Below are 12,836 nucleotides of genomic sequence, written 5' to 3' on the forward strand. Positions count from 1 at the left end.
AACGAGTACTCCTTGCTAAAGAAACTAAGGGTAAAGGTGATGGACTGGCCAAGACCTAAACCCTATTGAGCATCTGTGGGGCAGGGGCGTAGCTAGGGCTTTGGGGGCCTGGGGCCCAAGATTTATGTGGGCCCCCTATGTGTGTGCACGCCGCCAGAAACAGGATATGATGTCACTTCCGGTGATGTCACTTCCGCAAGATGGCCACCACAGATAAGAATTCACTTACCGAGTTGTAAACTCAGAAGGCATTTAAAGTTTAAATCCCTTCTGAGTTCACTTGGCATGACTTGGCAAGTAAACTCAGCAAGTTTTCCAAATGTGTGCCCAAGTCCCAATATAATACCAATATTGGTATTTGGGAAAACTAATGTTTTTCATATCCTGAATTGGAAAAAAAACATTTTTTGCATGCCCCTTGAGTGAGGTGAGACACTTGATGCTTAAGAATAGGCAATAAGCACATTTGCAAGCTTCATACAAGATTGTATGTGAGGCACATAGTCGTGGCCTTGTTGCCTGGAGTTGCCTTTGCCATGGCAACCCAAAACAGCACTGGAGAGCTCCCAGGACTACCTTCATGAGACTCTGCTAGCATGTGATACTTTAAAAAAAAGGGTTAAGTTGTTTTGTGAATTCCACATCACTCTCTAGGACAGTGGTCCCCAACCTTCTTGGTACCGGGGACTGGCATCAGGGCCTCCACCCCCCTGTGACGAGGCTTGGATTCCCCCCTCCCGCCACCATCTTCCCTCTCTCCCCAGCACTGCAATGCAGCATGGTGCTCTGTCATTGTCTCCCTCCCTCCCTCCCATCGCGCCGAGCCAAGCAGCGCAGAAACTGGACCTTACCAGCTTCGCTGTAGCCGTGTCGTCTAACACTTTGGAGTTTGCGCGAGAGAAGACCTCCTTCCCTCCTTCCTGGAACCGGAAGTGAGGGGAGAGAAGTCTTCTCTTGCCCGAACTTCAAAGTGTTAAATGGCACGGCCGCAGCGAAGCGTTTTGCGGCGCTAAAATGTTTCCGGGCAGGCAGAGCGAGCGAGCGCGAGGAGAAAAGGCGGCGCGGGGAAGCTGCCTGCCTCACTTGACTTGCGGGGCTCTCGCAGGGAGGACGGCCGAGCACGAGGGGCCCTTCTGCGTCGCCCGCCCAACTTCGTGCCAACTTGCAGCTGGCGGCAGGTGAGCGGGCCCCCCCTTGGCAATGCGGGGGCCCCCCAGACACCCCAGACCTGGGGCGACCCGCCCCCCGCCCCCCTCCCTACACCACTGCTGTGGGGCATCCTGAAACTGAAGGTGGAGATGCGCAAGGTCTCTAACATCCACCAGCTACGTGATGTCGTCATGGAGGAGTGGAAGATGACTCCAGTGGCAATCTGTAAAGCTCTGGTGAACTCTATGCCCAAGAGGGTTAAGGTAGTGCTGGAAAATAATGATGGCCACACAAAATATTGACACTTTGGGTCCCATTTGGACATTATCACTTAAGTACTAACTTTTGTTGCCAGCAGTTTAGACATTAATGGCTGTGTGTTGCGTAATTTTGAGGGGACAGCACATTTACACTGTTATACAAACTGTAGACTCACCACTTTACATTGTAGCTAAGTATCATTTCTTCATTGTTGTCACATGAAAAGATATACTTAAATATTTGCAAAATATGAGGGGGTGTACTCACTTCCGTGACGTATTGTACCTACTTGTAACTCCCGTCCCTGCTCTTTACTCAAGGAAGTCTCTCTCTCAAATTCCAGGCAAACAGAATAACAGGCTCACTTTTTATATGCCAATTGTTTCTAATTGAATTGGCACACAGGGGTATAGGGAAGAAGTAAGAGCCCTGATACAAGCACTGGATATTGTCCAATTTTAAACAGAACTGGTGAGGGGCACAAAATCCCACATAAACAAGGGTATGCCTAAATACATTCATTGTAGCATTCCCTCCCCTCCCCCCTCCCACAACAGCCCCTGTGTAACTTTATTTATTTCTCACCATCTTTCAAGGAACTGACAGTTTGCTTGTGGAATATTAAACACTTCACATAGTGAAATAGGGTACAGGACCAAGGGTCATTTTGTAGAGAAATAGGTGGAGCTTATCGAGGGATTGTTATGCAGCTGCACCTACTATTCAATGAACAAGGTAAGTAGGTGGGAAGAGGAGGTGGAATCCCCAGAGAAGTTCAGGAGCTGTGCTCCTGTGAGTGCCTGCTGAATTCAAGGCCTGAACAGGACAGTGCTTTACCTCTCTTTCACCTGCACATCCCATTATAATTCAAGAAGGATACCAAATATAATTATCCCTAGCCCTTCTTTATATGGAGAGGAAAAATTTCTGTAGAACAGGATCCCCCACATCTCTTTTAGATGAGAGAGACCTGATGCTTCTCTTGAACTATCCTGGCCGTGTGTTAGGGTTGCCAATCTTCAGGTGGGGGCAGGGGATCCCCTGGTTTGGAGGCCCTCCCCCCACTTCAGGGTCATCAGAAAGCCGGGAGAGGGGAGGGAAATGTCTGCTGGGAACTCTTATTCCCTATGGAGATTTATTCCCATAGAAAATAATGGAGAATTGATCCACAGGTATCTGGGGCTCTGGGGGAGGGGCTGTATTTTGAGATAGAGGCACCAAATTTTCAGTACACCATCTAGTGCCTCTCCCCAAAATATCTCCCAAGTTTCAAAACAATTGGACCACGGGGTCCAATTCTATGAGTCCCAAAAGAAGCTACCCTATCCTTCATTATTTCCTATGGAAGGAAGGCACTGAAAAGGTGTGCCGTCCCTTTAAATGTGATGGCCAGAACTCGCTTTGGAGTACAATTATGCTTGTCACAGCCTTGATCTTGGCTCCACCCCTAATGTCTCCTGGCTCCACCCCCAAAGTCCCCATATATTTCTTAAATTGGACTTGGCAATCCTACCGTGTGTATTTCTTCTTTTTAAAATTATTAATAGGTGGAAGCCCAATAGCTACTACTCTGCAAAGCAGACCTATTGCTTGAGTGTGAGATTGGTGCTAGTGTTGCCAGGTGTGTGTTGGAAAATACCTGGAGACTCTGGGGGTGAATCTGGGAGAGGGCAAGGGCCCCAGCATGGTACAATGTCATAGAGTCCACCCTTCAAAGCAGCCATTTTCTCCAGGGGAACTGATCTCTGCCAGCTGGAGATCAGTTGTAAAAACAGGACATCTCCAGACCCACCTGGAGGCTGGCAACCCTAAATGGAGTACAAATACTGGTCACTGGCTTTTCGGTTGTCCTTCCAAGAAACATGGCAGCTCTACCCACCTTGGAGAGAATACAAAAACAAAGTCTTTTCCACTTCCCCAAAAATGCCAAGCATGCTTTGAATTTCCTGGGAGAGAAATTTGTTTTGGGCCCAAAGCACTCTGCATTTATGTACTCTCCCTTCTATTACATTGTCACTGACTACTAGAGATGCCAGCCTCCAGATGGGCTCTGGGGATCCCCTGGAATTACACCATCTCTAGACTTCAGAGATCAGTTCCCCCAGAGAAAATGGATGCTTTGGTCTCTGAGGTCCATGCTCGTGTGCACACACACATACACACCCACACCCTGCTTCCCCAAAAGGTGGGACCTGGCTGCTAGCAAGACATTTGTCTACTGCTATTGTCAAGCTCAATGCCCAGTTGCTCGAATGGTTCTAACTCCTGCTTCTTTAGAATGAGAACCTTCCCTTAAGCCAGTGAGCTAGCATGTGACTGGGAGGAAAACAGTGTTCATAAAAACATCAATCAGGGATGATGGTTATAAACATGGACAACCTGCTGGTTATTTGGCATGCCTCTCACGCATGTGTCTGATGAGTCAGTCTCCTCATGGCTCCCCTTGCCATCCCAAGGAAAGAGAAACATAAAGTTGCCACAGGGAAATTGAAGCTGAGCAGTGTGTAGCCACAAACATGGCAGCACTGCAAGAAAAACCACTAAAACTGGTTTGGTTGGTTTGGGTCTGAAAGTCAGGGAACATTTCATTTGGATTAGTTACTCTGAAAGGGCTAATGAACAGGGAGTGCCCAGTGCAGTTTTTGATTACTTGTTGTCTGAATACACAGCCCTGTGTGACAGCACCGTAGTCATAGAATGAAGGATAAGAGCAATGGATGCTGAAAAAGAGACACAAACAAATCCAACATCTCACTGAAAGAGCCAGTGGTGTAGCGATTAGATTGTTGGATCTTAGGAGGCCTGGTTCAAATTCCAAGGAAGCTTGCTGTTGTGCACTCAGTCTAACCTACTTCATAGGGTGTTTGTGAGGATAAAATGGAAGAGAGGAGAGTGATATAAGCCAGTTAGGACCCCCATTGTGGAGATAGGTAAGGTGTAAAAGAAGTAAATAAAATTAAATAAATAATCAATGATGGAAAACACATTTTTAAGACTGTAAATGTTATGTATTATGGTTTTATTGTACTCTGTATTAAAGCAACAAGCCTTCAAAGGGTAAGGCTTAAATATATCTCTTGAATATTCTGTGTCCTCCCCCATGAAATGAATATGCCAAGTTCCTTAGTACCTTCTTGTCTTTCACTGCTGAACTATCAATTGTACTACTCCCTGTGATCACAAAGAACAAAGTATTAATTGTTTCAATTAATGGGCTGTTTCCATATTTATATACATGACAGTCATCTTTTTTGCATGTAACACATCCCCCACCACCACAGGTGAAGTTGTGTGGGGAAGAGCTAAGTTCAACAGCAACACTGATGCCAAAGAAAAGGTCTCTGTGATGTCAATTGGAGCAACACCAGCTTTTCTGGGTGTTGTCACAAGATGGCCTATTACGAGCTCACTGGCTCAGCAACTTCAGCCTTCCAAAATAATGCCAAGAGGGTGGTTCAACACACTTAACTTGCTGGGCATAAGCCACCACACATGCTGACGTGAGGTAAGTTGCTATGCAGTCTCCTGTGAGGAAAACAGATACTATTGCTTCATTCACATCCAGTCCCATAGCAAGTATATTGTGATGGTCAGGCTTATCTCTTTATAGACTCATTTATAGCTAGAGTCCGAGTCCTCCCCCTCCCCCCAAATATGTTTCCCAGTAAGTTGAACATCATGGATATATATGAGTAGGGAGTAAGAATTAAAGGTGACACTGAATTTTAAAAATTTAGTGAAAAGAAAAATGATGCTTATTTCATTCATCGAGAGCAGAGTGGTGGTTCATAATGTGCCCATATGCTTACCAAGCATGTAGTCATGTGGCATTTTTCTTGGACTCGTAGGCTGTTAGGTTCCTAAGGTTAGAATCAAATATTAATTTTACTTGGAAGTAGGAATTATCCATCTACTGAGTACATATGCTTCTCCAAGATTCTGAAGACGGAATACTTGATTTTCCCTTCCCCATCTTATGCTCACAAGAACACTGTGGAGTAAATTAGACTAAGAGAATGACTGAGTCAAAGTGACCTCTCAAAGAATTTCTCTTTCAGGTAATTGCATCAGCAAAAGGCAAAAGTGGAATGAGGCAAATCTTTATTATTATTAATATTATTTTTTTAAAAATAACAAGGATACAAAAAGGAAAAGGGTATTAGGGAATGAAAATGAGAATAATTGTGTAAGAATATTTACATGAATCAAGGACATTCTTATTGTATGCAGTATACACCAAAATATAATAAGATGCCTCATTTCGCAGGTTCCCTTTTGAAATTTTGTCATAACAGTTAAGACTAGAACAACACCCAACTGGACTTCCGGTCTGAGCTGACGGCAGAGCTGCAGCCCTCTAAACAAGAGGGATTTTTTTTCCTTTGTTTAGGGCAGAAAGACCCTTTCGGGGGCCCTGCCCGCTAATCTCAGCTAGAGATTAGACAGAAATGACGCCTAAACTCTTTTAGTTGTTGATCTCAGCTGAAATTAGGTGACTGAAGCCGCCTTTTTGTGAGCTTTGAGACCCAACGTGGGGGGAGCGTCTTCCATCATCTACAAAGGATTAAAAAGCCATTAAATTGACCTAAGCCTGTCGGAACTTAGGCACTTCAAGGACTGATTTATAACTGCAAGATAACTAACTAAGAAGCCGAAGTGAAAGAGCATAAGCTGACAAGGTACCGTTATTCAATGTATCTGCTCCTGAGATTCTTTAAGCTAATCTGAATAGCCTTGAAAATTAAAAATAAATAGAAGTGAAGCGAAATAGAAGGAGATAACTGCCTGCTAAATTTGGACTCTTAGACTCTAAAGACTTAAACAGAATTTGTAAAAGAAGGAAATTGTTTACATTTCTGAGGTATATGACGCAGGCTCTTTGTTCAACACTCCACGTTCTTATCTGTAAATTTCAAAAACTGCGATATCTGAAAGACGGGAACTGAGAAATCTGAACTGGGAAGTGAAACCTACTGGCCAATGAGGTGAAGCCTACAAGGACTACAAAGCTGTTACACTTGAACCAGGAAGGAATTAAAACCAAGATCAAAGAAGGACCTCTCTAGGACTGTGTGTAACCGTAGACAAAGAACGATTGCCATTTTAAAAGGGGGGAAAACAGCCAAATTTGTTGAAAATCAATATCTCAGCCCAGGAAGATGGGAGGAAGATGAAATTAGCTTTATTTTAAACAGCATACTCTAAGCTATTGGAGTTGGTGTTGAATTTTAATTTGGAGACCTTTTTAGGTTTGGTGAGTTTTTTATGTCAGAAGAGAGAGTAACCTGATCAAGGGCTCATTCTTTTGGCAAGATGCAAATCCAATTTGATGCATTAGAAACCAAGATGATGAAAGGAATGGATAAAATGTTACTGGCCCTTAAAAAAGAACTGAAAAAAGATATTGGTGATCTTAGGAAAGATATTGAGGGCTTTAAAGATGAACTGGGAAACAGAGTTAAACAAGTTGAAGAGAAAGTGGATACACAAGCTTCTACTTTGTTAAAACTTCAAGAAAGGGTTACAATTCACGACTGCAGATTGATGGAAACACAAGTGCGTCTGAGAGGACTACCTGAAAGAGAGGAAACAGATTTAACGGACTACATGGTGAAAATCATTGCTGAATACTTAGAAGAAGATCCTGAAAAATTTAGAAGTATGCTGGACAGTGTCTACAGAGTCAACTCATCATATGCAAAAAACAAAGGCTTACCCAGAGATATCGTTCTGAAACTAAGGTCCAAGGACATAGCAGGAAAAATCATAAATAAAGGCTTTCAAAAAGCTTGGATAATAGGAGGGACCAGAGTTAAAATAATGAAAGAACTACCAAGACAAGTGATTAATGACAGGAAGAAATATAAGAGACTAACAGAGAAATTGCGGGCAGAGGGTACAAGATACAGATGGATACTACCTGAAGGTCTTGGTTTTGAACAGCATGTGAACAAGAGATGTATAGCTTTTTTGAGGAGAATAAAGACTCTGCACCATAATGGAGTACAAATTACTATCTTGGAATATAAATGGACTAAATTCACCACAAAAAAGAAAAGCAACATTTCATTGGATTAAAAAACAAAAATGTAATATAATTTGTCTACAGGAAGTTCATATACAACAAAAAGACTAAATATTTGAAGAACAGAAATTTGGGATTGGAATTCTTTTCATTGGCAGAACAAAAGAAAAGAGGAGTAGTCTTTTATATTAAAGAACAATTAGAGCCAAAACTGATACTCAAAGATAAAGAAGGAAGATATATTGCAGTAGAAGTGACAATGGAGACAAAAAAACCCTTGTTACTTGGATTGTACGCGCCTAATGGAGCAAAAGACAAGTTCTTTAAAAACATCAACCGACAGTTGGATGAAATGTCGTACAACCAGATTTTGATGATGGGAGATTTTAATGGGACAATACGAAATAATATTGATAGATCAAGCCAAAAGAAAAAAGACAAAGAAGGAAAATTACCAAATTCTTTTTGAGTTAGTAAAACAAGAAAACTTGGAAGATATTTGGAGAAAATTTAATCCAGAAGTAAGAGACTATACCTTCTTCTCAGCAAGACATAATTCTTTTTCTAGAATAGATATGTTATGGGGTTCCAAAAACTTGGGCCTCATGACTAAAAAAGTAGAGATTCTACCAAAGGTTTTTGCAGATCACAACCCAATTTGTTGGACTACAAAATTGCAAAGGAAAACAAGAAGATGGAGAATTAATGAGGACTTACTACAAGATAAAAACATTGTGACATTCTTAGAGAAGGAATCCGCAGCGTTTTTCCAAATAAACGAAACTGAAGATGTAAACTTTCAAACAGTTTGGGACACTTACAAGGCAGTAATGAGAGGAATACTAATTACATTGAATAATAAAGATAAGAAGGCCAAAGAAGAACGGTTATTAGCTTTACAAAATGAAATAAATAAAAAAGAGGGGGAATTGAAAAAAAGACCAGGAAAAAAGAAGTTAATAAAAGAAATTACAATATTACAATCTCAAGTAAGGCATTTGCTGAACAAAGAATTAGAATGGAATTTAAAAAATTTACAACAGAAATCGTTTGAGGGTGCGAATAAACCTGGGAAGTACCTAGCCTGGCAGTTGAAAAAAAAAAAGGAAAATAAAATCATCAATAAAATTATGGTGAATGGAAAAGAAATAGTAGACCAAGACGGAATCAAAAGAGAATTTTTTAAATATTATGCAAAATTATTCAAAGGCATGACAAATAGAAAAGAAAAAATGGAAGAGTATCTACGAAATATTCAAATAGCGCCCCTGACTGAGTATATGAAAAAGATTTTAAATGATTCAATTGAAAAGATTGAAATTGAAGCAGCAATAAAAGCAATGAAAGAAGGTAAGGCTCCTGGGCCAGATGGATTTACATCTAAATTTTATAAAACCCTCAAAGATGAGATAACACCCAAACTGCAGAAACTGATCAATATAATAAGAGAAAAAGGGATAATTCCAAATGCATGGAAAGAAGCTGTAATTTCGTTGATCCCCAAAGAAGACAAAGATGTCACAAATGTAAAGAATTATAGACCAATTTCATTATTAAATAATGACTACAAGATCTACATAAGAATTCTGGCAGAACGATTGAAGCAATATCTGATAAACTTTATAAAAAAAGATCAAGCTGGATTTCTTCCTAAAAGGCAAATAAGAGACAATGTAAGAGCTGTCATCAATGTTGTGGAATATTATGAAAAGCATCCAGAAAAAGAAGCGGCTTTATTTTTTGTAGATGCGGAAAAAGCCTTTGACAATTTGAACTGGGACTTTATGTTTGCAGTAATGGAAAAAATTAATTTAGGGGAACATTTTATAAGAATGACAAAAGCAATATATACAGAACAGCAAGCAAAATTGTGCGTAAATGCAGACCTTACAAGAGAATTGATGGTAAGCAAAGGCACAAGACAAGGATGTCCGTTATCACCATTGTTGTTTATAATGACTCTTGAAATTTTATTACAACAAGTGCAAAACAACAAAGAAATAGAAGGATTAAAAATCAAAGGATTCTCTTATAAATATAAAGCTTTTGCAGATGACATTGTGTTTATTATAGAGAATCCGATTCAAGTAACACCGTTGCTCTTAACCAAGATAAAAGAATATGGAGAGATTGCAGGACTATATATAAATGCAGAGAAGTCGATGTTTTTATGTAAAAATATGCAACCAAATAGACAGAATGAATTGCAGGCACTGACGGGGTGTAAAGTTACTTCTAAAGTAAAATATCTTGGCGTAGAAATAACTATGAAGAATATAGATTTATTTAAAAATAATTATGAAAAGCTTTGGTGCAAGATGGACAAAGATTTGATAAAATGGAACAGACTTAATTTGTCTTTATTGGGCAGGATTGCTGCAGTTAAGATGAATATTTTGCCAAGAATAATGTATCTGTTTCAAACTATCCCGATCGTGAAAGATAGCAAACAATTCAATAAGTGGCAAAAGAAGCTCTCTGACTTTGTATGGGCCGGGAAGAAACCAAGAATTAAGATGAAAATTTTAACAGATGCAAAAGAAAGAGGAGGCTTTCAGCTCCCGGACTTAAGATTGTACCATGATGCTGTTTGCTTGACGTGGATCAAGGATTGGATAATGCTGTTGGATAAAAAACCTTTAAGGTTGGAAGCTCATGGGAATAAATTCGGCTGGCACGCGTATTTGTATTATGGGAAACACAAGATGGACGGGTTTTTTTCTCATCACTATATTAGAAACACTTTATTAAGTACTTGGATAAAATATAAGAAATATGGTGATGAGAGGAAGCCGCTTTGGATAGTGCCAGCAGAAGTAATAAAAATAACAGCTGAATCTGAGGAAGAAAGAGTGATGTCATACAATCAATTGTTAAAGATTCAAGGTGGGAAAGTTGAATTAAAGTCAGCAGAAGAGCTAAATAATAAATATGACTGGTTTCAAATGCAACAAATAAAAAGTCTGATGGAAAATGATATGAAATCTGATGGAATTAGACGTGAGCAAACAGAATTGGAAAAGGTTTTGCTTGGAGACAATGAAAAATTAATATCAAAAGTATATAAATTATTATTGAAATGGTCTACAGAAGAGGAAGTAGTAAAATCTCAAATGGTTAAATGGGCAATCAATATAAACAGAGAAATCCAAATGGATACTTGGGAGTACCTTTGGAAGAACTCGATGAAGATATCAACATGTCAGAATATCAAGGAGAACTGTTTTAAAATGATGTATAGGTGGTATATGACTCCGAAGAAACTGGCAAAGATGAGTAAAAAGATGTCAGACAGATGTTGGAAATGTAAGCACCATGAAGGTTCTTTTTTTCATATGTGGTGGACCTGTGAAAAAGCAAAAAACTTTTGGCGGATGATACAACAAGAAATTTCTAAAATTTTGGGTTATGACTTCAAGAAAGTGGCAGAGACTTTTCTGCTAGGATTACAAATAGAAAAATTTCCAAAAGAAGATAGGACTTTAATTTGGTATCTGCTCTCAGCTGCTAGGACACTGTATGCGCAGCTGTGGAAACAAGAAAAAATACCAGAGAAATGGGACTGGATTGTGAAAGTTTTATCGTGGAGCGAGATGGATAAATTAACAAGAACTTTGAGAGACTATGATCTGGAAGTGTTTAAAAAGGAGTGGAAGAAATTTAAAAAATATATAGAGTTAGAATGGAACGTAAAAAGACATTGGACAATTTTTTAATATGAATGAGAAGAAAAAGACAGTGTGTTTTGATGGGTTTGGGATACCTTTATATTTAGATTTAAATATATAACTTCGGGGTAAGTCTAATAACGGAGGGAGGGGGGATTGAAAATATCATATGGGTTAGGGATAGAAAAGATATAACTAAACATCGTAACCGTATGTTATTAATAATTTGTTAAAATACAACATTGGAGGGAGGGAGGATTGAAATGTCATACGGATTAATATTGAGATACTGTAATTAAGAAATAACTAAGTTGTGTAATCATATGATATCAATAAATTGTTAAAACCAAGACTAGAACAACACCAACTAGGGAGAATGAAAAGCAATTAAGTGAAAATAATGATACTTTAAATCTATTCTAACTATACACCATATGTGTAAGAGCTTATTATAGATTAAAACTGATAATATGTAAATTCTGATATTAATATTAATAAAAAGAGAATTTCCAAACATTGAATTTGATTTTGACATACCATTAATCATAGTTTGCTCTATATATCTAATTTATACAAATGATGTTAAAATAACAAACTTTTAGATATGAAATCTTAAATATATACAGAAAAATAGGTGTATTCTCCCACATTTCCCCAATTATCTTACGGAACCAGATAATTCAGGCCTTATTTAGATATTTATACATAGACATAAATTATGTCTAACTTCTCAGTAATATCCCTAATGGAGTCAATATTTTGATTTGCTATGGTCACCCATGTGTCTAAGGCCAGTGACATTGCCATCACTCTCCTTAGGGGTTACATCATTACTTAGTCAACTGTGATTGGCCAGACATTGCCAAGAAATCATGACATCCCAGTCATGATCCCTGATCAGTCCAGAAAGGACAAAATATTAGGAGATTAAATAGTACTGCAGTAGCACAAGAGTGGGGAAATCAACATAGGTAGCAACAATGAACAGACTTGAAAAAAAGGGGGGGGGGAGAAATGAAGGGGATTGGGGGAAATGTTTTAGCCTCCCTGTACCACTCAAACAGTGAAAATGAGCAAGCATTTGGCATACTATATTGTTACTGTTTTAATATATATATATATATATATATATATATATATATATATATATATATATATATATATATATATTGTATTTAAATTATGAATGTTTTAGACTGCATTATGTCTATATGATGTTACCTGCCCTGAGCCTGTCTATGGGGAGGGCAGGATATAAGTTCAATGTAATAATAATAAAATAATAATAATAGATCTTCTCAGATGCTGATCCAGTCTTGATGACATGTTGCTGCAGCATATTAAATTGGTCATCTATGTCATTATTTATTTACAATTCTGCTATTCCATCTCTCTTAAACGTTGCCCATTGTCTGTTTCACTACGTACATGTTCAGAATAATCACAATGGGTGTGGGCAAAGGCCTGGTCTAAACAGTATATTTACCAAGCAATTTTTCTATTTTCATGTAAATATATGTTTGTTTTAAAAGACGATCACATGCATCTGGCTTGTTTAATTGTTAGCTTGCCACCTCAAAAATCCATCTCAAGTACTCTGTGTTTTGACATGATCTTTTTGTCCTGTGGCATTTTGAAAGTTTGTATTAGGCTCATGATGGAAATGAGGCTTTTGGTGACATCATGTATCTGCCTTGGGCATTGAGTTCTGATTCCAAACCATCCAAATGAGT

Source organism: Heteronotia binoei, chromosome 3 (genome assembly GCF_032191835.1).
Source record: "Heteronotia binoei isolate CCM8104 ecotype False Entrance Well chromosome 3, APGP_CSIRO_Hbin_v1, whole genome shotgun sequence".
Taxonomy (NCBI): domain Eukaryota; kingdom Metazoa; phylum Chordata; class Lepidosauria; order Squamata; family Gekkonidae; genus Heteronotia; species Heteronotia binoei.